The sequence below is a fragment of the Megascapheus bottae genome, chromosome 10, assembly GCF_031878675.1.
Source record: "Megascapheus bottae isolate mThoBot1 chromosome 10, mThoBot2.hap1, whole genome shotgun sequence".
Lineage (NCBI taxonomy): Eukaryota > Metazoa > Chordata > Mammalia > Rodentia > Geomyidae > Megascapheus > Megascapheus bottae.
The window spans coordinates 19,035,984-19,062,821 of record NC_143518.1 but is presented as its reverse complement, the minus strand read 5'-3'; the positions used below and the strand labels follow the sequence as shown (position 1 = coordinate 19,062,821).

General features: G+C 41.5%; 1 protein-coding gene and 1 long non-coding RNA gene across 5 annotated transcripts in view; one reads left to right on the top strand and one right to left on the bottom strand.

The window, feature by feature from the left end:
- Nmnat2 (nicotinamide nucleotide adenylyltransferase 2) overlaps positions 1–26,838 on the bottom strand; it is a 173,236-nt gene that overhangs the window by 98,357 nt on the left and 48,041 nt on the right. The gene's annotated exons all lie outside the window — the stretch shown is intronic.
- On the top strand, positions 1,601–25,156 carry LOC150057662 (uncharacterized). The gene is made up of 3 exons (XR_016536772.1): positions 1,601–1,661; positions 2,311–2,510; positions 24,956–25,156. It is a non-coding gene; the product is annotated as an uncharacterized LOC150057662 (long non-coding RNA).

Sequence of the window (26,838 nt, the reverse complement as noted above, 5' to 3'; positions counted from 1 at the left end):
ACCATCACCAAACAGCCTCTTGAGCTTCTATTTCAGAACGATCCACCAAAATAAACCCTTTTGCTTGAAAAAGTACTGAGTCTGTCTGTGATACTTTGAGATATTTTTAAAAATTATTTTTGTAGTGCTGGAGATTGACCCTAGAGCTTCACAAATGTGAGGCTGAGTCAGGCTTCCAAGACTGGTACTTTGCTATTAACAATGGACAGATCAATGAAGACAGTCACATGTTGTATGATGCCAACGACAGGATATTCTGGAGGAAGCATGACTGTGGATATCCTAAAAAGAGCAGAGGACCAGGGAGGGAGGAGAAGGAGAAGTGACCAGGCAGAGTGCAGATGGTTCTAAAAGAAAGGAACAAAGAGTGGTGGCTGTCTGGCCCACATATGGCCTGTAGTTTCTGGGTGATAGTGATGTGTCATAGTCAGCTCAGCTACTAAAATGAACACACCAATCTGGGATAAGATGCTGAGAATGCAGAACATGCATAGAGGAGGGGCATGAACCTCTCTCTATTTTGCTGTTAACCTGAAGCTACTCAAACAAACAAATAGGTAAATAAGTAAAGGTGTGTGAAGAGTCTAAGCCTTCGGTGCTTTGAACTTAGCGGAGTCTGTTGGTAGCTGGAGGCAAGGAAAGAGGATGCTGTTAGATTTCTCAAAGTGCCTTTCTTCTTTGTAAGGAAAATGATAATGAAACACAGGGGAGCTATGCTTGCTTGGGGTGAGAGGAAGGAGGAGGCGCAGTGGAAGGACAGTAGAAACAAGCAGGGGTGGCAGACACAAAGGCGTGCACCAGAGGAACATGGTCATGGGCTAGGAAAAGCCACTGATAGTGACAGGTATTTGTCATAATAGAAAGACACCGACAGGGAAACAATGATGACAGAATTAGACTCTGTGCCACAGCGAGGAAGACACAGGGGAGAATGGCAAAGCCGAGGGAGACGGTGTTGAAGGGTGAGAGCAAGGATTTACAGACAGGGCTACAATGAGGAGGAGGACAGCTTTCAGCTCCAGAATATTAGCTGTCACCTGTGTGGGCCACCTGTGTGGAACAGCAGATGGAGCCCCAGGTCTTTCTTGGTCCTCAAAATCAATTCCAATTTGCATGAAATTAATGTGCAGACTACTGCAAAATTGCTTGCTTCAGATGTTCTACGTTTGCCGACAAAACGATTTTATTTTTTAAAAAAGGTCTTTTTTCCTGTCTTCCTTCTCTGTATCTCTGTCTGTCTTTATCTCTGTCTGTCTCCCATTCTTCCTTCCCCCACCTCTTCCTCTTATTTAATGTGAACTTTGCAAATCAAAATCTAAAAGTGCGATTCTGGAAAGTGTCCAGGCTGAGCAGCTGGGTTGGAAGAGAAGTTATTACAGACATGAGATATTCTATGACACCCAAAGGAGCTGGGCCCTGATACAGTCATATGACCAGCTCAGCCTGCAACTCAAGGCAGAAATGAGTAATAAAATCCCCCACCTCCTCCAAGGCTAGAGGTGGGAGTTGAGTCACTCTCCCTAGATTCTCCCAGGGAACCAAGAATCTCAGGGTCTTCCATTTGTAGAATTTGCCAAGGAACCATGGAATCCAGGCCCACAGAGGGCAAGCACACCTGGATAGTGCCAGGGGAGCTGAGTTATTTCAACACTTCACCCCAGGTGAGATGAGAGGGGTCCAGGCCACCCGGAAGACAGTTGCCTTGACTCTTTATTCATAACAAAGAGGGGTCATCTTGTTCAAAACACTTACATGTACCCGTTGGCTAATCGCATTGAGTATAAATATCTCATAGAACCCTATACAGCCCAGGGGTTGAGTGTTAGTGCCCTCAAATTTTAAGCAAGGAAAATGAAGTTCAGGGGTATTAGTAACTACTCCTTTGGTCAATAGCCAGGGGTGAGGATCTAAACTAATTCTTTCTAATCTTAAACCCATAGTTAATTAGCATACGAGTATGCCCTTTAAGAAGCATTTATACAAGAAAGAAACAAAGCAATCCAGGCACCAGTGGGTCAGCCTGTAATTCTAGCTACCCAGGAGGCTGAGATCTGAGGATTACTGTTCAAAGCCAGCCCAAGGAAGATAAATCAGGAAAGTCCTTGAGACTTCTATCTCTAGCAAAAACCCAGAACTGGAGCTGTGGCTCAAATAGTAGAGCACCAGTCTGGAACAAAAATGCTAAGGCACGGCTCCAGGGCTCTGAGTTCAAGCTCAGATTGGCACAATAAGGAAAGAAGGGAGGGAGGCAGGGAGAGAGGAGGATGGGGGGGAGAGATAGACTCCAAGAGTCTGTTTTCATGTCCCCAGCTCCAAGAACCTCATCTGGAAGATTCCAGGCCAAGCCCACTCCTCATGGGACTGCTGGACCCCGTACCTTCCACCCTATAGAGAACAGTCCTCTCCACTCCAGAAAGGGACACAATTCCCATCCAAATCTCACAAAGTAGCGCTCACGAAGTGGAGACAAATGCAAAACAAAAGCTCAGATGCTGACAGATTTCTCCAACGTGAGTTTGCATTCATTTTGCTCTTGGAGCCTTTGATTTGTTTTTATTTTCTATTTGTATTGTACCACATGCTAGGAAAATAGCTTTACTTAATCTGGATGCTGTGATTTCATTGTTTATTGATGTCAATATCAAGTAGATAAGGAGTGCTAAGAGGAACATCAGATGGCTTTCCATCTCCCTTCCTGTAAGTGACAATGAGAACTATCAAGCCCAGAGCTTCAAGGCTGACACAAGCCCAAGGGTCATCTCTCTAGGTGCTCCTGTGCTGACCTTGGCACAAGTGCAATTGGGAAACCTTAGTCTCCTAAGAATAGGATGTGTGTGTCTGAACTTGCTCTGCATTTAGCTTGAGTACTGAATTCATTGACCTATACAAACACCTTTTGTGGGGTTTTTTTTGTTGTTTTGTTTGTTTTCCCATCCATAGGGCTTGAACTCAGAGCCTGGGAGCTGCATCAGAGCTTTTTTTACTCAAGGCTCGTTCTTTACCACTTTGAACCACTTCTGGAATTTTTCTTGGTAGTTAATTGGTGATAAGAATCTCATCGATTTTTCTGCCTGGGCTAGCAGTGAATCTTGATCCTCATAGCTTAGCCTCCTGAGTAGCTAGGATTACAGGTGTGAGCCACTAGCACCCAGCCCATAAATGTCTTAAATAGAGGGAAACATTTCATCTTGGCCTTTTGCGGAGGCAGAGAATCAGGAATCTGGTTATTGGGGCAAGACGACTATTTAGAAAAATTGCCATAGCTTCCTACCCTTATGGCCATACCCTTCATCAGCTTGTCACTCATTCATTTGTCCTTCATAAATATGATCCCTCAGTGGTACCTACCACAATATACTCATACCTCCTCCCTCCTCAATATTCTCCATTATGTGACAAAGCAAATAAACACAAGAGCAATACCCCACAACCAATATTTTCATCTGACTTAACCAATCATTCGGCAAAAATTCACTGAACCTTTGTTCTGTACCAGGCCTGTCTGGCTCTGGACACACTCTCCAACCACATCATCCCGCCCCACTCCCCAGCCCTCTACCCTTTCCCCACGCCATGCTCCTTGCTTACATCTCCCTATTTTCAATTTCCTGTGTCTGATGTCATTTTTCCCCTCTGTGCCTCTACCCTGTTGAAAATCTGATAAGAATCCTTTTCCAATTAATTTTTGTTTTAATTTTCCTGCTTTATAAAAATCACAATCGGCTGGGAGTTTGGCCTAATGATAGAGTACTTGCCTAGCATGCATGAAGACCTGGGTTCGATTCCTCAGTACCACATATACATAGAAAAAAAAATGGTGCTGTGGCTCAAGTGGTAGGCTCTAGCCTTGAGAAAGTCCAGGACAGTGCTCAGGTCCTGTCAAGGCCCAGGACTGGCAAAAACATTAAAAAAAAATAAAAGTCTTTAAAAGAGGGTACTGTATGGCGGGGATTTTCGCCTAGTGCTAGAGGGCTTACTTAGCATGCATGAAGACCTAGGTTGGTTTCCTTGGTACCACATACATAGAAAAAGACAGAAGTGGTTCCATGGCCCAAGTGGTAGAGCTCTAGCCTTGAGAAAGTTGAAGGACAGTGCTCAGGCCCTGAGTTCAAGCCCCAGAACTAGCAAAAATAAAAAGAGTGAAAACTTAAAAAAATAAAATAAAAAAAAATAAAAGTCACAAATTTTGTGGGAATTCTACATAGCCAACAGACAAGATAAAATAATGGCACTCACTGGTATATGGATGAAACTAAAGCGTATCATGTTAAGTCAAGACCAAAGGAACAAAAGACGCACACTCTCCTTGATATGTGGATATTAGATCCAAACAGTACAAGAGTGATGATTCAATATTTAGATATCCAAGGTTATGGACATGGTCTTGGAGATATAAGTATATAGACGGAAAAATCTATGATGGGCTATATACTCTATTGACATAATGTTATATTGATTGATATGTATGTATGACATACAAACCCTCAGCTTAATTTTAATATGTTCTAAAATCTATGTGCCAGTGATTGTATATAGAGAGTCCCTTCTTGAATACTTGCTTGTTAAACATGACATTTGAAATATGATGTATGAATCAGTGTTAATAAAAATCTTTCAAAAAATCACAACTTTTCAACTGTTTCTTCTTCTAGAACGTAATGATCTTGAGGACACACTTGCCTGGCTACTGATTTCCTGTTTCCAGGGTTTGCAGACAGTCCTTGCCAGGAAGGTGGCACAGAGACATCTGTGTAGGAGCCTCCTCCTTTCATGAGGGGAGCTCAGTCCTGCCTGGATGGTTACCATCACTTAATTTTTCCTTGCAGATTTAGCTGGTACCGCACACCTATAATCCGAGCTATTCAAGAGGCTGAGATCTGAGGATCATGGTTTGAAGCCAATCTGGGCAGGAAAGTCTGTGAGACTCTCATCTCCAATTTACCAGTAAAGTGTTGGAAGTAGAGCTATGGTTCAAGTGGTAATGTACTAGCTTTGAGCAAAAAAAGTTCAGAAACAGTGCCCAAGTCCAGAATTCACACCCCAGGACCAACAATTAATTAATTAATTTCATTATCTATATATCTACCTTTCAAAAACAAGAACATAAATCAAATAAAGAAAAGCAGAGGGCCAGGAGTTTGGCCTAGTGGTACAGGGCTAACCTAGCATGCATGAAGACCCAGGTTCGATTCCTCGGTACCACATACATAGAAAAAAAGCCAGAAATGGTGCTGAGGCTCAAGTGGTAGAGCTCTACCCTTGAGAAAAAGAACCCAAGGACAGTGCTCAGGCCCTGAGTCCAAGCCCAGGACTGACCAAAAAAAAGCAATGAAAAACAGAGTGAAAAGAATCAATAGATTAGATTCATAAACAAAGCAAGCAAGCAAATGTGAGGGCTATCAGGTTAAAAATTCAAAAATGCTATGATTAATACAAATTAAGTAATCAGGAAATACATTATCAGAAGATTTTTATGGGAAATACTAAAGGAAGATCTTCATGAAGAAAAATCAAATACATATTAAACAGTTGAAGCTACACAAAGAAATATTTTTAATTATGCTAAAAGAATCCAGTTGTTTAAAATAGAAAGGATGATAGTGCATTATGTGTTTGTAGCACCTTTAAAGTATATAACAACAGTACAAAGACAGGAAAAAAGAGATGGATACTACACTGTTATAAGATGCTTATGTAGTATACTATTAGACTTAAATTGCTTAAAACATGTAAGGCCTGGGATAATCATTGATATTAATAAAGTCAATAAACTGGATGAATGTAGAATCATAACAACATTTTTAGTAAAATCTAGAGAAGATTAAAAGAATGAAAAAAATATAAGCAAAGAACAACTGGAACAAACAGAAAGCACTGAGAAAAATAATGTATTTTAACCCAACCATATTAATAGTAATTTTAAATGTGAATGGTTAGATTTTTCTTATCTTTTTCATTCTTTCTTTTTTCCATGTTTTCTTCTTCTTCTCCCTTCTTCTTCTTCTTCTCCTTCTTCTCCTTCTTCTTCTTCTTCTTCTTCTTCTTCTTCTTCTTCTTCTTCTTCTTCTTCTTCTTCTTCCTCTCTCTCTCTCTGTCTCTCTCTCTCTGTCTCTCTCTGTCTCTCTGTCTCTCTCTCTGTCTCTCTCTCTCTCTCTCTCTCTCTCTCTCTCTCTCTCTCTCTCTCTCTCTCTCTCTCTCTCTCTCTCTCTCTCTCTCTCTCTCTTTTTGCATGCCCTGGCACTTGAACTCAGGGCCTAGGCACTAACCCAGAGCCTCTTTGTACTCAAGGCTAGCTCTCTACCACTCGAGTCACAGAGCCACTTCTGACTTTTTCTCAGCAGTTTATTTGAGGTAAGATTCTCAGACTTTCCTGCTCTGAACCATGATCATCAGATCTCAGCCTTCTGAGTAGCTAGCTAGGATTACAGGCTTGAATCACTGTGTATAGCTTGTTTTCATTTGTTTATCTTGGTCTTTTTTGTTGTTGTTATTGTTACTGGGGATCAAACCTAGGACACTGCACTTGCTAGTCAAGCTCTTTGCCACTGAACTATATCCCAGCCCCAGAGACTGGATTTTTTTTTTGTCCAAATCTTTACAAAATTTACTCTTTTTTTTTAACTAGTCCTGGGGCTTGAACTCAGGGCCTGGGCACTGTCCTTGGACACTTTTTGCTCAAGGCTAGTGTGCTGCCACTTGAGCCACAGAATCCTTTCCAGCTTTTTCTGAGTATGTGGTACCAAGGAATCAAACCCAGGGCTTCACTCATGCTAGGAAAGCAAAGCACTCTACCAATTAGGCTACACTCTGGTCCCTAAAATTTACTCTTAATGTTTAAACATAGATAGTAGAAAGCTGGAGAAAAGTATAAATATGAGGACTAACCCAAAGAAAATGAAATAGTTACGTTTTGATGTCAGATAAATTTTAGATTCAGAAATAAGATGAAATAATTAGTGATAAATTTCAGATTAAAGAATAAAATGCAACACTGTATAATGATAAAGTGGTCAAGTCAACCAGAAGATATAACAAATCCTAAGTGAGCCACCAATGCCTGACTCTACATTAGTATTTTAAGGAACTATTTTCTTAATATACTTTGATGTTCTGCCAGCAATCTAAACAGATATGCAAGAAACAACCCATAGAACTCTTTATTGAATTATTATTGACTAAGTTGTCAATAGATAATATAATGTTTTCTTCCTAAGGGTCTGAGAGAGATATTGTTCAACTTTCAAAGCTAGGAAAAATATTTCAGTACCTCTGGTCATTCTGTATTTCCTTTGGCAGCTGGAAAGCTCAAAGGATATTTTTTGCCCATGAAAAATGACATGCCTTTTTTTTTTCTTGTGAGTACTAGAGTTTGAACTTAGTACCTTGCACAAGCATTGTTGGTGTTCTACTACTTGAGCCACACCTCCAGCCCAGTTTATTGCTGGTTATTTTAGAGATAGAATCTCTTAGCTTTTCTTGCCCAATCTGACATCAAACAATGATCCTTCAGATCTCAGCCTCCTGAGTAGCTAGGATTACAAGCAGGAACCACTGGTACCAGCTGGAATATATTTTTATATTAATCTTATCCTTTCTTCATTATACTTTCATCCCAGCTTTCAATAGTTTATTTTTATTCTACTAGGATTTCACCATGATTTTTTTTTATCTTTTGCCAGTCCTTGGCTTGAGCTCAGGGCCTGAGCATTGTCCTTGGACTTTCTCAAGGCTAGAGCTCTAACACTTGAGCCTCAGCACCACTTCTGGCTTTTTGCTATGTATGTGGTACCGAAGAATTGAATCCAGGTCTTCGTGCATGCTAGGCAAGCATTCTGCCAGTAGGCCAAACTCCCGGCCCAACCACCATGATATTTTTTTAACTAATTTTACTAATGTATAATTTGCACTTAATAAAGTGAGCCCATCTTCAAAGTACAGTTCAGTGAGGTTTGACAAAGGCTAGTGTATCCTTTTTGATAGCTATCTAAAGAAGAATTTTGAAATAAGTGGACATAAGTATGAATATGATCAGGCAATCTGTACTAAGACCTCTGCAAAATCCAGAGTGGATGGAACAAAATCAGTGTCAAAATAAATGGCCATAGATGTGTGTATATGGCTGTACGCATGTATGTACATGCTGAGTAATTGGAAAATGTGAGCTACTGACAAGGCAGAGGTTGAGTGAAGCAATGCCCTAAAATCCACAGATGCCAGAAATTCCAGGGGGAAAAAAGAATTCACCAACTATCTAACAATCTAAAATTATACCTTTGGAAGAAAACAGGCCCTGTCTGGGAGAGATAAAACAAAAGTAAAGCAAATTATCAATCCACAGATGTGTTGAAGTCACATATATTCTATGGAGATGGGCCTGGCACCATCACAAAATCAAAGCCTGTGTATAAACAAACAGACAGTGTGGAGGATTTTTTTCCCAAGAAAGCCTCCACATTTAAGCTGCAGGCATTGCCCATCCTCCCTTCACCACCTCCCTCGAGAGATTTGGCGACCCATACATTTGAGCAACAGATGGAAAGTATCTCAATGTCTGTGAAGAGCTGGAATCAACAAACATGAAAGTCTGAATATTGCAACTTGAAACGTGTAGCAATGCTTTAGGATACTGCAACGATCTCTTATCATGTCATGATGCATCATTCTTGTTTGTTCCCTATTCAGGCCTTGTGCCAGGAAAGGGGGTAATGACAAGGCACATGTCTGTTCTCAGAAAGTCTAGATGTCTAGAGAGCCAGGTAAGGGAAATGATACCCGTGACATTCATTGCTGAGAATCTCCAAGGGACAAGTCTCATGTAGAGATTATAGGAAGGCACTAAGCCACCTGTCAAGGAAACTGGAGAAGACAACTAAAACTTGAGACCTGATATCCAGTAGAAAGACTACACTATGAACTTCAACTGGTCTGTATTCACATTGGGCTTCTTTGTCTAACTCTAACTACCTGAGGCAGTCTCTTTCCATCAAAATTATAGCCACTTGCCCAGTATGAGTGAAGCCCTGGATTTGAGCACAGCAGCAGCAACAATGCATGTACATGTACTTGCACATGCTCACACACACATACACACACATGCACACACACAAAAGATAGAGGCTTCTGTGCATTGGTGGCGCATACCTGTAATCCTAGTTATTCTGGAGGCTGAGGATTATAAGGCAGACAAATCTGAGAGATTCTTATCTCCAAATAACCAGCAAAAGCCAAAAGTGGAGGTGTAGCTCAATTGATAGGATACCAGCCTTCAGTGGAAAACACTAAACGATAAGTCCTGAGTTTAACTTATATCTAAAACCATCTCTGTGCTGTTAGAATGCCTGTATCTGATGAAAGTGATACCAAGGAAAAATCAAATAAGCTTAACAGTGTAACAATTATTCTGAGGTATATAATCTCATAATAGTAAAAGTCGACCGTCACATAGATTTTGAAAAGTCACTTTAAAGCATTGAAATCATTAATTTTGATGTTATCTTTTCATAGTTGAGGCTGTTCTATCTTCCTATAATTATGTGTCCTGGCTTTTTCATTTAATATTATTATGTCAATATTTTGCACAAAATGAAAATTCTTTTTTAAGGGATGAGGGTTGGGGTAAGACAGGGTCTCTGATGTGCAGCTCACGCTAGCTTAGAACTTCCTAAAGAGACTAGCAGCCCAGGCTGGCCTTTAACCATGATCCTTCTGCTTCTACTGACTGAGTGTTTACATTATAAGCATACACCACCACTCTCGGCATGAAAAATTCTTTAGCAATTAGAGATGTCATATAGTATATTATGTGATCATAAATACAGGATAAGTTAAAAAATCAAACTACTCTTATACAAATGAACATTTATAACTTGGAATAACATTTTTATAAGAAGGTTTGTATCAAACCACATACACGTGAACATAACTATTTTGTAGATTTATGATCTGGAAAATGATTGAAAAATACTTTGACCCAAAAATTCAATTTAGCATTGATAAACACATTGATACTGCAAGTGTCTGTGGTAATTTTCAATAAAATTGTATGATAAAGCAGGGCACCAGTGGCTGACACATGTAATCCTACCAGTGGCTTATACCAGTGACCCTAACTGAGATCTGAGGATCGCATTTCAAAGCCAGCCCTAATAGTAAAGTCCATGAGACTCTTATTTCCAATTAATCACAAAAAATAAAAAACAGAAATGAAGCTCAAGTGGTAGAGTGCTAGTCTTGAACAAAAGAGCTCAGATTCAAGCTCCAGGACCAGCAGGTATACACAACACACACACACACACACACACACACACACACACACACACACACACACGTATGATGAAATGTGAATGAAGAAAGGCAATATTTAGGGTATGGAACATAGCAACTGACTTTCGTACCTGTACACAATGTTCAATGATCCTCTATACCTATACACCTACATTCTAGCAGAGAACAAATTGAGATTTACTTATGAGGTCTAACACCACACCAATAACCTTAACTTCCACCTGATTTCACAATTTACTGAGTTTCCACACTCACCTCTTAGTCTTGATCTCATGCATTCAGCATTCAGACAAATTAAAGTTCCAGACACGTAGCTTTTGCTCTTTTGCTCATGATGCTACATGACTAAATAGCTTTCCTCTTCCCTCCCTACCAAATGTCTACATCTTCCTCATCTCCAAAGTCCAAGCAACCCAAAGCTCATTTCATTGCTGCTTCACTTGCCTTGTTGTAACTTCAATTTTGTAACCAACAGCTCAGGCTAGTGGCCTTTCTCACTGGGTGGGAATGGGGAGGTAGATTCTCAGCAGAGGTCATGTGAGGTAATGAGCTCTGTGAGGCAATGTGCATTTAGTTGACACCAGAATAGTAAGAGCCAACTCTAACTCAAAAGTTACTACATGCCAGGCAATCTCCTAATCATAATTACATAAATTAATTTGATCTTCCTAAGAATCCCATGAAGCAAATATATTATACAGAGTCTAGAGACAAGGGAACTACTAGTTAAATAGCTTACTCAAGGTGTGCCAGCTACAAGTGGCAATGCTAAGCAACCATGGACATAGCTATTATGCTCTTGTACCTTAGTGAGGACTGCCAGAAAAATGAGCAGCTATAAATAGGAAATATGGATCCAACCCAGTACCTTGTGCATGAAGTATTCTGTCATGCATTACAATCCCAGATCCTAAGCAGAACGATAGGTACCCACACTTAAAAGTTGGTGGAAGCAAGATGAATTACATAGTCAGGAATGTAGCCAAGGGAAGACACAAAAGTGGGACCCTCTAAGACCTTCTCATTATTCTGTGCCAACCTTAGGGTTCTAAAGAAATATATCTTGAACCATTCATCATGGCTCATGTCTGCCCATACTAGTTACTTAGGGGACAGTGATTGGAAGGATCAGGGCACAAGGCCAACCTTGGAAAGATTTTCAAATCATCTTTCTTGTACAACAGAAGAGCTGGTGGTGCGATATGTGCCTGTCGTCCCAGCTATGGTAAGAAGTAAAAATAAGAGGATTGTGATTCAACCAGGCCAAGAAAAACATGAGTCCCTATCTCAAAAATAACCAGAGCAAAGCGGGTGGAGAAGCAGCTCAAGCACAATGCCTGGCTAGTAAACACACAGCCCAGAGCTCAAATTCTAGTACGGCAAAAACTAAAATAAAATACACCTTGAGCAAATGTATCGAGAGAATCATACATTAGAAGCATTTCACCCCTTTTTAAATGATGAAGAAAGCTTACCTCTTCCCTATTCACAGGGTGTTTTCAGGATCTGTATTCAGTGCACTAACTGTAGTAGTATCTAGAACTGGACTTAGATGAAGACAGTAACTAGTAAAACTAATCAGTAAGGCTAATATCCATAACCATTGGTCCTTGGTGCAGCTATCACTCTAACACAACAGATACATGTCCAAAGAAATTTCCAGTCAGCATTTAAAAGAATGCTGCTGTTTCACTGTGCAGAACTTCCTTGTTCATTTGTTTATCATGTCTCTCTCAACAGAGACCTTATTCTTGATTAGCATTGATTAGCATTTCTGCCTTCTAAGAACAATGCCAGGCCCGAAGACGTAAGTCATGAGGTTAATATTTGAAAAATAAGTAGCTTGGTGGATAGTCTTTGTTCTTGCTGGGCAACGCTAAATTAGTATGTCAGCATTCCATTGTCCTCATGCTGCAAAACTCCCATGTCATTAGAAGTATTCTATCATGCCATATAGCTCTGCTGCAGACTTCAGGAGCAGGTAGACATCAAAGGACAGCAGCCTGTTGACCCTAGGCCTCCATCGGGCCTGTTTCCTCAAACTGCTCACCTGCCACCTTTCCCAGAGCCACCCCTCCCCTGTATCTCTTATAGACTGCTCCAGTTTACCACCTCCCACAGCTGTCTTCATTTGGGTCTCTCTCTCAATCTCTTACTCTCTCCTCCCTCCCCCCATCTTTGTTGTGGGGCTTGAACTCAGGGCTTGAGCTCTTTTGCTCAAGGATAGTGCTCTCCACTTTGAGCCACGGCTCTGCTTTTGGTTTTCTGGTGGAAATGGAAAGTCTCATGGACTTCCTGCCTTGGCTAGCTCCTAATAGTGATCATCAGAGCTCAGCTTCCTGAGGATCTGGGATTATGGGCGTGAACGACCAGTGTCCAGCCACTTGGATCTTTTTGTCTTAGGACATAGGGATCAAATCTTGTCATGGGCTTTTGGAAAATCACATGGGATAAAATGGGGAAAAAAAACTACCCAATGCAGGTTAGGCATAAACTTCCCTTTATCCCCAGAATAAATTCCCAATGATCTGAAAATAACTCTGAACCAAAGTGAAGTGAGATTGGACAGGATGGCCAACAGAAGCATATCAACTATGTGGAACATTGTCTCTATGGTGCCAGGGGAGTGAAGGGGACCAGTCACACTGGGCAGTTTTCTTTAGTCTCAGAAGTCACTGAGTAGGGTGAGCTGCTTATCCAACACTTAAAATCGATATGGTATCAGAAATGTACATAAGACCAGTCAGTCTTGGGAGAGAGGACTATACATCTTACTCAGAAGGAATATGCTTTCATGCTTACAGTGAGAGGCTGTCACAAACCAAGGTCACCTTCATCCCTCATTCCCGTCCCCAGTCCTCTGGTCCTTCTGTGAACAGCTGAGCATGAGAATTGAGTCCCAGCTTGCTTGTATTGAGACTTTGTTCGTGGCAAGTGCACATACTGTATTTCAGGAAGATACAGTACAGTTGTTTCCAAAATACTAGTTGGCTCAATCTAATGATAGGTACAAAAATTATACGTACAGTCCAAATTGAGACCCTAAAAGCAGTGAATCAAATGGGAAAGTTAAAAAAATTAAATACATAAAATAACTCAGGCTGGGAATATCTACCCAGATAAACCAGAAAGAATGATTATGCCATAACTAAATACAAATGATAGCACATTTTTCCAAAACAAATAATTTCTCTCCCAGGGCAGGATTGGCCCTCTAACTCATATGAAAACAAAATTAAACTGAATAATGTTGTATAAATTTGGAACATTTTCCAAGTCAGCTTAGGTCAGTGTATGACTTTTTTGTAAGTCAAATTTTTCCAAATATCTTAACAATCCTGTTAGCTCCTAACTCTGAAATCCTTCAGGACAATGTACAAGTGAGTTTCTGGCAAACTTTGTATCTAAAACTTGATCTAAATATGAACACGAGGACTCTATCACTTATGCTCTGTCCTGCTCTTTCTAGAAGGTTCTCTTCTTGCTTCAAACCCCAATGCCTCTTCCCCATCTCATCCTTGTTTGCAAAGATGACCTTTCTCCCTGTTTCATGGAGAGAATTTCCCCTTGCCCTCCCCTCCATGTTCATGTACCTACCTGCAAGGGCCCCACATTTTCTACCTTCTCTTCTTTTCCCCTGCATGTCTTGTGTGGTACTGGTTGGCAAAGCCAACTGATCCACTGGGCTTTGACCTTTTACCTACTTAAAAGCATGTTCCCAAGAGTTTTCTCCATCCATCTTACTCAGTATCTATTGGATGCTCCCATCAGCATACATTGTCATTTCTTTTTTTTAAATATTTTATTATCAGGGTAACGTATAGAGGGGTTATAGTTAACATTCGTCAGGTAGTGAGTACATTACTTCTTGAACACTGATACTACTTCTCATGTTTTTCTCCCACTTTACCTCCTCCCTCCCCTCCCAGTCATCTTGTTTTTCCCCTTCCCTTCCCTATTTCAAATAAACATATATACCATATGCCAGGTAACCAAGTCAAATACAGTAACAGCATGAGATAAACCATAAGGGAAAAAAGATAAAATAACTTCATTTAGTACATTAAGAACAACAATTGCAAAGATTAAACCTCTTGTTTCCACATTGCTTGTTTTCATTTTGCTTAGCCTCATCTTTTATGGCTATCTGTACATAACTTTTTTAGCTTTGTGACCCTCTGTTAGGAGTATCCTAGATGTGTACTAAATTACAAATGAGGGAAACCATGGAGCCTATGTTTCTTTGAGTCTGGCTTGCTTCACTTATGATGACTTTTTCCAAGTCTTTCCATTTTCTTACGAGTGGGGCAATTTCATTTTTTCTGGTGGTAGCATAGAATTCCATTGTGTATAAATATCAGATTTTCTTGATCCATTCACCAACTGAGGGGTATCTGGGTTGGTTCCATATCTTATCTATGGCAAATAATGCTGCAATGAACATCGTTGCACTAGTAGCTTTAGTATATAGCCTTTGTTATTTCTCTTTCTACCAGCTTCTTCCTCTTTTTTAAAAAATTTTATTGTCTGGATAATGTATAGAGGGATTTACAGTTACATTCGCACATTGGTACCCCTTCTCATGTTTTTGTTCCCGTTTCCCTCCCCCCCACTGCCTCCCAATCATCTTGTTTTCCCTCCTTCCCTTCCCTATTTCAAATAATTCCAGCCATATCTTTTGAAGACTAACATTCCTCAAAAGAGTGCCTCAGACATTGTCTCAAACTTATTCCTCACAGTCCAGCTCTGGTCTCCTCCACCACCACTTTGAGACACTGGGTTTAGTTCTCTGTGCTTGGCTTATCTGATGTCTTTGAGACATTTGACATGGTTGATCAGTCCCCTCTAAAGTACTCATATCCCTTAGCTTGCAGGACATTGCAGTCTCTCAATTTTCCTCTGCCTCACTGGCTGTTCTCACAGTCCGCGTGACTGTCCCTTGGCCATCTCCCCAGGCTCTGAACAAAGCACTGCCCCAGAGTTCAGTCCTTGACCTCTTCCCCACCTACTCCATCTAAACTCATTTTCTTAGCATTCTCGGCCCACTTTGTGGCTTTAAATACCCACCACTCGCTAATGACTTTCTGTTTATTTTCCTAGCCATAAATTTATGGCTCAGGCTCTTCTATACTTACTTAACATCTCGACTCCCATGTCTAATCATCCTTTCAGAAGTAATAATGTCCAAAACTGAGTTTCTGATAGTCCCTCCCACCTTGTCCTCCCCACATCAGGCAAGAGCAACTCCATTCTGACCAAAGCCTTGAGATCATCCTTCATTCTCTTTCTTCTTTTACCCAAATACATGTGCCAACACATGCCACTGGAACTTCCTATAAAACATGCTTTAAGTTCTATAATTTCTGGTACCTACCATTTTCACCTTCCTACTATAAACCATCATAATTCCTCGCCTACATTTCCTGGAGTAACTTCTGAAGTGATGCTCTGCCCCCGTGGTCTAGTCCCACCACTGCAGCCAGAACAAGTCCAATAGGACATCAGATCATGCAACTGGTTCCTTGTGGTTTTCAGATGGCACTTCTTCCTCCATGGAATCAAAGGCAAAGTCCTCACAATGTTCAATAAGGCCCTCATTACGGCCTCATTATGAGCATCATGACGTAATGTCATCTGCCACTCTCTCTTCCCCCACTCCAGATACACCAGTCATCTCATTTATTAACTGATTGATTGTCATGTAAGAGCCTTGGCACTTGCTGGACATGGTGGCACAGGAGTATGGGAGGCATAAATAGGAGGATCTTAGTTCAGGACAGCCTGGGCAAAAATAAAGACGCTTTTTAAAAAAATAACTAAAGTAGCTGGGTGCTGGTGTATGACACCTGAAACTAGCCACTCAGAAGGCTGAGATCGAAGGATTATGGCTCACAGCCAGCCCAGGCAGGATAGTATCTGAGGCCTCTCTCCAGCTGACCACCAGAAAACTGGAAGTGGCTTGTGGCTCTGGGTGATAGAGGGCTAGCTTTGATAAGAAATCTCAAGGATAGCACCCAGGGCCTGCATTCAAGGCCCACAACTCACAACAACAACAAAAAAACAATAACTAAAGCAAAAATAGCTCTGGAGACATGGCTCAATTGGTAGAGCACTTGGCAAGTGCTAAGCCCTGGGTTCAAACCATATAACCAGTTAAAAATGAGGTGATAAGCAAATCATCAAAAAATGTTGTCATGGACGACAGTGGGGAAAGGAGACGAAACTCCATTTTTTGCCAGTCCTGGGGCTTGAACTCAGGGCATGGGTACTATTCTTGGACATTTCTTTTTTGTTCAATGCTAGTGCTCTGCCACTTGAGTCACATTACTTCTGGCTTTTTCTGTGGATGTGGTACCGAGGAATCTAACCCAGGGCTTCGTTCAAGTTAGATGAGCATTCTATCACTAGGCCAACCTCCTGGCCAGAGGCTCCATGTTTAATGTCCAGCAACAAATTATTAATGTGCCATTCACAAGTCCTGTATCTAATAATACAGGTTGTACTTCAGATTGCTATATAATACATTATTTTGCATTTGGGTATCAGAGATTATCAGAGATGTTCAAGCCCCAGTCTAAGTGCTATGGAATGAGTGATATTAAAGCTAAGTAAAATAGAGCCTGGGTGAGATTCAGAAGATAATGGTGGGATTAGAACTAAAGTTTTAGAGCACAGGTTGCATTTAAGACAGAAGAGCTCCCTAGTAATAAAAGAGACTGAAAATCAGTGTCTTGCTGTGGAAAGTATCCAAGGAGCAAATAAATGAATGACCTCTGAAGTCTCTTCCAACTACAAATTTTCTGTTCTATGCAGCCTCTCTCTACTCTAAATCACCATCACTTCTGGCAAGAGGTCCTGTAAGGATGACAAAAGGTGACCGGATGAAAACAGGCACCCAGCCCTATCCCTAAACCATGGCTCTCCCACCCCAGATTGAGCAGTGCCTTAGCAGTCAGATCCGAATCTTTCCAATAGCAGCAGAGAGGCTGCTTCTTCTTAGGGAGATTAGAGAGGGCCTAGCCTTCTGCTTTCCCTGCAGGGCCCACCAAGGGCTTAGAGCTAAATGAGATTCTCTGCCCAGCAGGTACAGACAAATGTCTTCACCATCTTTCTGTTCTTGATGACAGCTAAGTGATTACAAAACAGAGAGAGCAAATTGCTCTGGACAGGAGGCTGTCTTCTGGGTACCTCAGGATGGTCACTGATGACGTTCACACATCTGCAGGCCCTTTTGAAATCCCAGTCACCTCATGGCATCACCCACTTCAACCCTCCAGTAACCCAGGCAACCAGACCTCTGAGTATGACTCTGTGCTGACTCAGACTCCACAGCAGCAGACAGACAATGGCAACAACTGCTAAAATTACCCATGTTTATCCATCGATGACTGTGGACCAGTGTGCTAAAAACGCCATGTATGAAATGATGGACTGTGACTCTAAGGCAGGGCCATGGCTAGAGAACTGCAACTGATCAGTTGGACTAGCAGAGTGGCTTTTGCTTGCTAGGTGGGGTAGACTGGCTAAGGGATTTAGAAAGATGACAGAGGAACATGTAGGTCAAGAAGTCATGCGAGAAGGAAGTGGGCAGGAAAGGTAGATTGCTGGAAGAGAGGAGACAAACCTGCTGCCAGAAAGGGAACCAACTTTTCTTTCTGCACAACTAAGGGGGAATCGTGGAAATAGTGACGATGTGGATCCCTTCTTTCAGTATTTAGGAAAAATCCATTCCATTTGTCTACAATTTTATGGGGGGCTAGGGGGGTATGCAATAGAATACTGTGACCCAAGATGAATGCCAGGCCGTCTGAAGAGGTACACATTAGTTCACTGGCCGATGAGGTAGGTGTTAATAGACACGTTACAACTCTGGCAAGGAGAGGGGCTAATGAATAATGGTCTGTGGACACTCCTTGTCATCTGACATGGAGGGCTGGGGTGAAGCTCAGTGGTAGAACACTTGCCCAGCATGCATGCTGTGGACTCCCTCTATCTCTAGCACTCCAACAGTAACAACAACAAAATGATAATGTTAAAAAGAAGAAATCCTTTTATATGTGTGCTCATCTCTAAATATCAATGGAAGAAAACCAAAATTACATGCTTTATATTTGAAGGGACCCAAACTTCTACCTCATATAGTTTATACTCCCCAGCCAGGACCTTTCTCAATTTGTTCCCTCCCAAGCTTTTCCTGTTTCTCTCCAGTGAGAAGAAGTTTTCATATCCCTCTGAACTTGCCCACAGGTCTTCTGGGCAGCAGACAGAGCCCCTTGCCCTTCCATACTTGGTCAGTTTGGGAAGATTCTTCTTCCTCACCCCCTGCTACCCCAGAGTGGTGCTGGCCTGTCTGCACACAAACTCACTTGGTAGGTGCAAGTGTTAAATGAAGCCTGACACACTCAAATGATACCCATACTTCTGCATTGTCCCAGGTCCTAACAGAGCTGAGGACCACTGTCCCTCAACAAATGATGGAAGCAAGATGATATAGGATGTAAACCAGTCATCTCAGGAGGCAGAGCACATGGGCACATATTTCAGTAAGCCACACACATGCTGTGTCACTTTACACCAGTTACCAAATATCCGATCATTTGCTGAATACTGATGACAATGCGATTGTTATAAGGGTTAAATTAACCCTCAGTTATTAAGTGTTGAGAAAAAATTAAGAAAAGGAACACAATTAAATCAATGACTATCCCATAGGGAGTGTTTAGTAAACGTTAGCTCAGATGTCAGCTATAGTGATTAGTTATTGGGAAGGATGGACAACATAGACCAGAATTCCATGATGGCAGAGATGTCAGGCCATTCTTGCTCCTTATACCAATTTCCCAAGGCAAAAGAGTAATTGCAGTTTGAAGCCAGCCTGAGCAAGAAAATGTATAGCCAGAAGTAGAACTGAGGTTCAAGTGGTAGAGCACCAACCTTGAGCAAAAAGGATAGGAGACAGCACCCAGGCCCTGAGTTCAAGTCAAAGAAGTTTCTAAGAAGGGCTCCATTTCCCACAAAGGCCTGTCCACGTAGGCAGATGGCTCCTCTCCAAGCCATTGGCACACAATGAAAAATAAGTCCTAAACGTATTTTCAACATTTCAAAATTTATGCTTCTCACCTTCCAGCTTTATCATGATTGCAGAAATACCGTTTGAACAAATGTATTTACAAGTCATAAGAAACTGAAATAATCCCCAATTTGTACCTGCACAGAGGGGCGGGGGGTGATGGAAATAAGTGCAGACCAAGTTAAAGCACCTGACTGGAGGAATGGGACACTGGCTTATCCAATCCTCACCCTCCCTCCCTCACCCACCTCCTGTCAGAACTCCATAGGATCTCAAATCAGGTGACAGAGAACTGTGTGCATGGGGTGGGAAGGGAGGTAGGGGAGGGAAAGGAGGTGCCTGGAAATCAAACCCAGGACCTACTGCTTGCTAGGTAAGTTTGTACCAGGAAGTTATAACTAAAACCAGTGTGGTCCAGGTGGACAGATCCACACAAAAATGTCAGCTGTGATTTTAAATGAATCTTCATAGGCATATGATTACTTAGGCAAACTGAGATGGTGGGCTTAGGCAATCTCCAGCAGTTTAGCTGGAAATGGTTTTGTTTTTGTTTTTGTTTTTTTTATAAATCTGCCTGCCTCTATACTTTGAAAAGTTAATTTAGAGCAGCAGGGTAAAGGATTAAAGGAGCAATGCAAAGGACTTTAATTATAAAGTCAGACCAAGTAAGCTAAGATTGTAAATAATATGACAGGATGCAAACTAGTTACCAAACAGGATTTGTTCATTATTTTTCTTCTCATGTCAGGAAATGAAAAGAAAAAGGTTTTTGTTCTTGTTGTTTGTCAAACATATCTATGGCGACGAATCGGGACTCCTGATCAGTATGAACTTACCTTTCCAAACTGATAATAAGTCAAGCAAAACCCAGAAACTTGATTCTTAGCTACAATGTGCGCTATCAAGTGAGAATGCCTGCATTCTAATCTATGGGAAACCAAGGCTGCTGGTGCCCCCAGGTCAGCAACAATTGATGTAGGAACATCTAACACAACCATAGCTTTGAAAGACAAAGGCTAAAGGGCTGAATGTTCCCTGTCAAGGAACAATGGTCCCTTGTGTGCCATACAAGCTCCCCTGGAGGAGGCCTGGGAGGCCCCCCATGAAGTGGGAAAGAGGAGAACAGCCATAAATCCTGTACTCTACATGCAAGACTCAGGCTGAAGTAGTGTCACCTGCTGTTGACCTGAGTGGAGGCATTATTCATTAGTTCAGAAAGTGTCCCTAAACCAGTCCCATCTGCAAGCCAAAGTGCCAAGCACTCTCTCCCTGGGGAGAGAGGCCTCGCTGTAAATGGAGGTCAGAGCAGCAATCAGCTTGCAGCTGAAAAGCTCTCCTCTTGAAACAGGAACGTGTCTGCATTCTGCACCAAAATAATACTGGGTAGGTGGCAGGGGGAGAGGGGTACAGATTGGCCATGGACTGATAATTATTGAGGGCCAGAGAGGGTGACAGGTACACTGAGTTTTAATGTATCATTTTTTTGCCTTTATTTGGAATTTTCCATAAGAAAAATGTTTTTAGGGGTTGTTGTTGTTGGGTTGTTTGTTAGTTTGATTGTTTTTGTGCTAGCCCAAGAGCTTGAACTCCAGGCCTGGGTATTGTCTTTGAGTTTTCTTTTTTTCTTTTTCTTTTTTTTTCAGAATTAGCTCTCCACCTCTTGAGATACAGTTGCACTTCTGTCTTTTTTGATGATTAATTGGAGTGAAGATTTCATAAACTGTCTTGCACTGACTAGCTTCAAACCTTGATTCTCAGCTCAGCTCTCAGCTGCCTGAGTAGCTAGGATTAAAGACGTGAGCCACCAATGCCCAGCTTAAGGGGGAAAATGTTATATTATTATTGTTGTCATTGTTGTTAAACTTAATAATTGCAGAATTCAGAAACACATAGTCTCGATGCCAGAAAAGAGAACTTCTGACACAGTAGCAGCAGAAATGGGGAGAATTCATAGGCAAAGGTTTAATGGAGGAAACAACAATGGGTGGTACCTCAAGGATAGGGAAACTGCACAGAGAGATCATGCTGTCCTTAAAGGAAGGAGCAGGCCTTTTATCTCCTTTCTAAGCTGGGTTAAGGTCTGGTGATTTTCCAGCAGTTTTGAATATAGATCAGTGGTCAGTTGGACTCAGAGACATTACGGTGGCACCGTGGTCTTTACAGTGCACCTGATTGATCCAGTTCCTGTGATAAGAATAGGAGAGTCAGGAAATACACATACCATACATTGTTGAAAGAGTATGAGGATAAGGGGGAAAAATCAGATTCTAGATTAAGAGCCAAGAATGTATCCACCCTTGCTTGTCCCCATGGTTGTCTCAGGACCCACAGTCCCTCTAATCATTACCAGTAAGTGGCTGACCTCATACAGCTACATGTTCCCATCTGCAGAGTTCTGAAGACTATACATCTTGACCACATACCAGTGGGACTTAAAAAAGATAAGTAAATTAGAGCAGTTTAGACTATCATATAGACCAATATTCAAAATGTCAGGTCACCTTAGCATTCAGGTAGCCAGCCACCTAGATTCAACTAGAAAGAGAGCCTTGGCACCACCAATAAAGGCAGTGCTCAATAGTAGATGGCGCAGCACATAGTAGGCCACATCCGCATGCTGCATCAAGACTTGGATAGAACGTTTGAAGAGGAGGATGTAATCAAAGTTGAGGGAAGACACGATGAGGACTAGAAATAATGATCAATATCCAGTTGAAAAAAAAAGCCTAAAGCCAATACTGGTACGTGAGTAGAATAGCTGTCTTCAGCTATCTGAGTATCCCCCAAGCAGGAGACAGGCTAGTGGAGCTCTCTCGATCTCAAGGGAAAGAACTAATGTCAACACTTGGAAGAGTCCAGAAACCCAGTGTCAAACCAACAGAACAAATGGCACCAAGTTCCCTTTGTCTGCTTTGGAAAACAGAGTTTCATTGCAAGTGAAAAGGGTCTCAGGCACAGATTGAACAAATGTTTGGGCCACTGTTTTACAGGGGATTTTCAGGACTAGATGGATAGCTGGATGGAGATTCTACTTTCTGAAGAGGAAAACTTAAATTGTTGCTGTTTTTGTTGGTATTGTTGGTATTTAGTTTATCTTTGTCTAAAGTATAGCAAATAATTCAGAGCTCTCTTTTGCCAGATGCCAAGGACATTAAAACTTTTTTCAGACTCTAAATAAATTTAAATTCAGTTCTTCCGCCATCCTCGAATCTATTTTTACCACATGGAGAAAGCATTTTTGGTTGTACTATACATCTGACCCTCCAGTGGGCAGAGAACAGGATTCAATTCTCTCTTTCACCCCACATTTTGACTCCCAACACATTACATTTTTGCTAGCTCCTGAGCATGACTTGCACATCTCCTTATGACTGACTACCAGGCCTGGGAAGACTCTTCCAGGATGGGGTTCCACTGTAGGAAGCACAGGCCATCTGTGGCCTGCCTTACTTGAATCTGTCCTGTTTTCAGGTTCCCAAATGCTTATCGGGTCTGCAAACATCAGCTTTCTCCTAGGTGTTGAGATTCAAAAATGCCCTAACAATGTAAGCATTCATTCGCTAAACAATTACGGTACCTTCCATGTGCTGCTTACTGCACTATACTAGGCACTGTAGGAAATACAAGAAGTCAGATAACCTTGGCAAAGGCCCAAGCCTGATAAGGAATAGGACAAACCTTGACAGAAATAGCTACACCTCAAGGCACTGTGCGCTAAGTGTTATAAGAGAGGTACAAACCAAGTGCCATCTGAGTTCAGAGGGAGGTGAGAGGCTGCAGAAAAACTGGACGAGATTGCAAGAGCAACCTAGAAAAATCTGAAGCAAATGGCGTGCCAAGTTTCTTAAATCATCCAACATAAGATATATAAGACATGAAATTTTTAAAAGGCAGCTGAGAGAGAAGAAAGGGATAAATGTGTTGCGGAAATATATTTCTAAGGTTCAACAGTATATTAATGTTCCCCATTAGCCAGTGGGGCTAATCAATGTCCAATGTAAACCAAATGCCAGCAAATCACCCCCACTGTGAACATAATCATTTGCCCAGTCAGCCGGAAAAATTACAATTATGAAATTGAAACGACATTGGCTGTGTAAATGAGTCTTTTTGGAGATTTAGTTTAAACTGGAAATTGTTCATTAAACAGTTCCTCTGGGTAATGGACTTCAACGATACTTCCTATTTTAAGAACTTTTGGCCCACTTGCATCCCAGATCCCAGAGGTAAGTTATATCAAGGGTGGGAAAACTTTTTCAGTCAAGATCCACTCAGTAAATAGTTTTCAGTTGTAAAGTCTATAAGGTTTCTGTTATAACTACTCAACTCTACTATTTTAATGGGAAACAATACACAGAAATAATACACTATAATATACTTGTAAGGTATGTGGCTATGTGCCCAAAACACTTAAGGATTAGCCGGATACGGTGGCTCAGGCCTGTAATCCTAGCTACTCAGGAGGCTGAGATCTGAAGATCTCAGGTCAAAGCCAGCTGGGGCACTAAAGTCTGTGAGACACTAATCTCTAATTAGCCACTAGAAAACCAGAAGTGGTGCTGTGGCTCAAGGGGTAGAGCAGTAGCCTTGAGCTGAAGAGCACAGGGACAACGCCCAGGCCCAAAGTTCAAGACCCACAACCAACAATTTTTACTTCATAAAATTTTCAGATATCACAAAATATTATTCTTTTTGTTTCACTATGTAACCCAAGCTGGCGTCAAATCTATGACCTTCCTGCCTCCACTCCCCCAGTATAGAGACTACAAGTGTGTAACCTCCATGGCTGGTTACAAAACTACACAAAATATCATTTTTATTTTATGTCTTTCCAACCCCTTTAAAAAACACAAAAGCCATCCTTAGCTCTCATACCATACAAACACAGGTGGCAGATTCATTTGATCCAGAAGCCATGGTTTTCCAGCTCCTGAGTTATATCAATCAACCTGTGTTATAGGTGAAAAAAGAAGACTCCCAAAGACTGAATCCTTAAGCTTATTAGTATCCATAATAAGAGAGAATGTGATCTAAGTATGACTCACGTGGTAGAGTACTTGCCTACTAAAATGTGAGAGTTGAGTTCAAGCCCCAGGACCAATCTATCAACTATCTATCAGCCAACAAATGAATAAAACAAAATAACAGGAAGAAAGGAAACATTTACCAAATTTTTATTTAAAAAATATTTTACCCATTAACTTTGATTCTCTGGGGAATAGTTAAGTTAATAAAGGTTTAAATCATGTTTAACAAGATAAGCTCATGAGAAAATGACTTGAATTTATATGTACAAGATTTATAGGTACACAATTTTATCATCTTTCTTTGTTTCAATTTATAATGAGTGACAATCTCTAAAACTGCTCTATTTAAAAGAACTCGTGTGGTTCATATGATGAATTACATAGTTGTTGAAATTGTTTCATCTCAGTTCTCCCTAGAACGAACCGTTCACCTCTCAGTGAGTAGTAAGATGAAAGGTGAGAAAAATATTGAAGGATAAAGAATGGGAAAGCCCAACTTCTCACTTGAAAAGTCACAGAAAATCAAAGTCCTGGAGCAAAAAATAACAGAAATATATTTGTCTAAACCCTCCAGGATTAAAGCCAAAATAAGCATCAAAGGAAGGCATCGCCATAAGACTTTCTTCTTGACAATAAAGCCTTTAGGAAAGAGAGCTGGTACATCTCCAAGTCTTCAAAATTAGAAGATGCAATTGGGATAAACTGTGTTCATCAAATCTGGGAATACTTGAAAAACAGGGGCCATCCACTGAGGCCCCCTGAGTAGGTAAATTTGGGACCTAGCTGAGAAGTACCTTCTCGTGAAGGGGGTGCTGCTATTTCTTCACTGTTGTTTTGGAGGGTGTATAACAGCATAATATTTCACCAATTTATTACATTAATAAATGCAGTTTATAAAATGTATAATGGGGGGGCTGGGAGTTTGGTCTAGGGGTAGAGTGCTTGCCTAGCATGCACGAAGACCCAGGTTCAATTCCTCGGTACCACATACATAGAAAAAAGCCGGAAGTGGTGCTGAGGCTCAAGTGGTAGAGCTCTAGCCTTGAGAAAGTCCAAGGATAGTGCTCAGGCCCTGAGCTCAAGCCCAGGACTGGAAAAAAAAAGGGGGGGAGCAGGAATTTGGCCTAGTGGTTGAGTGTTTGCCTAGCATGCACAAAGACCTGGGTTCGATTCCTTAGTACCATATACAATGAAAAAAGCCAGAAGTGGTGCTGAGGCTCAAGTGGTAGAGCTCTAACCTTGAGGAAAGCCCAAGGACAGAGCTAAAGCCCAGGACTGGCAAAAAAAAACATGTATAATGGGCTCACATCTGTAACCCTAGCTACTCAGGAGACTGACATCTAAGGACTATGGTTCAAAGCCAGGCTGAGCAGGAAAGTCCATGGGACACATATCTTCAATTAAGCACCAAAAGGCTAGAAATGGAGCTGTGGCTCAAATAGTAGACAGGCATCCTTGAGCAAAAATAAAACCTCAAGGACAATGCCTAAGCCTTCACACACACACACACACACACACACACACACACACACACACGTGTGTGGTTCCATTTCAAAAAAAAAGAATATATAAATAAAATCATGGAGGGGAAGAGGAAAAACCTTTCTTATTTTCTCATTTCTTATTCCTTATTTCTCTAGGGGCCTCTCCCTAGTGAAGTGCTAGTGGGGAAAACTGACATCTGGGGTACAGCCCACCATTCACCATGTACCTCCTTCAGGGACCCACTAAGAGCGTTGGGTAATGTCTGTCCTCTTGGCACTTCCCTCTCAATCTGCTTCTGCCCCTCATCTCCTGCCCTCCTTATGTGCCCGGTGCATTCCTGCCATGTTGCCAGCTCCTGTGCCAAGCTATTGGAGACCCTCACCCTTGCCCTGTTCTTGGCCCAGAATCCCCTTCTCCATCTTACCCACTCACTGGGTAGCTCTGATTCTCACCAATACTTGCCCTGATGCCCTTCCAACATGTTCAGAGCAGTCACTTCTTCCTCTATGCTCCCATTGATCTCATTCTCCTCTTTTTTATGGTACTTGTCACCCAAGATGCAACGTTTACTGTATTTATTTCTAGAGACTTTCCAGAAGATGATCTCGTGACATGGGAAGAAGTGTCTCTAATTGTTACATTCTAGGTCCTCGCACAGTGCCTGTGGCACATTCATAACCAGTAAATATTCGTTGAACAAATCACAGCCTGATACCTCACATGACTGTCTCCTTCCTTCCCACAAGTTTGAGATAATAATAGGAACTAATTCCAAGCGTTTTGTTCATGTATTCATTCTGTGCACATCCATTGGGAACCAGTGTGCACCAGGCACTGTTCTAGGCCCCAGATATGTAGAAGACCAGAATGAACTCAATTCTCCTTGGGGAAACAGACATGAATTCATAAATGTAACAAAGAAAGAAATGACATGCTTTGTTAAAAGATGATAAGAGCTAAGGCAAAGCAGAT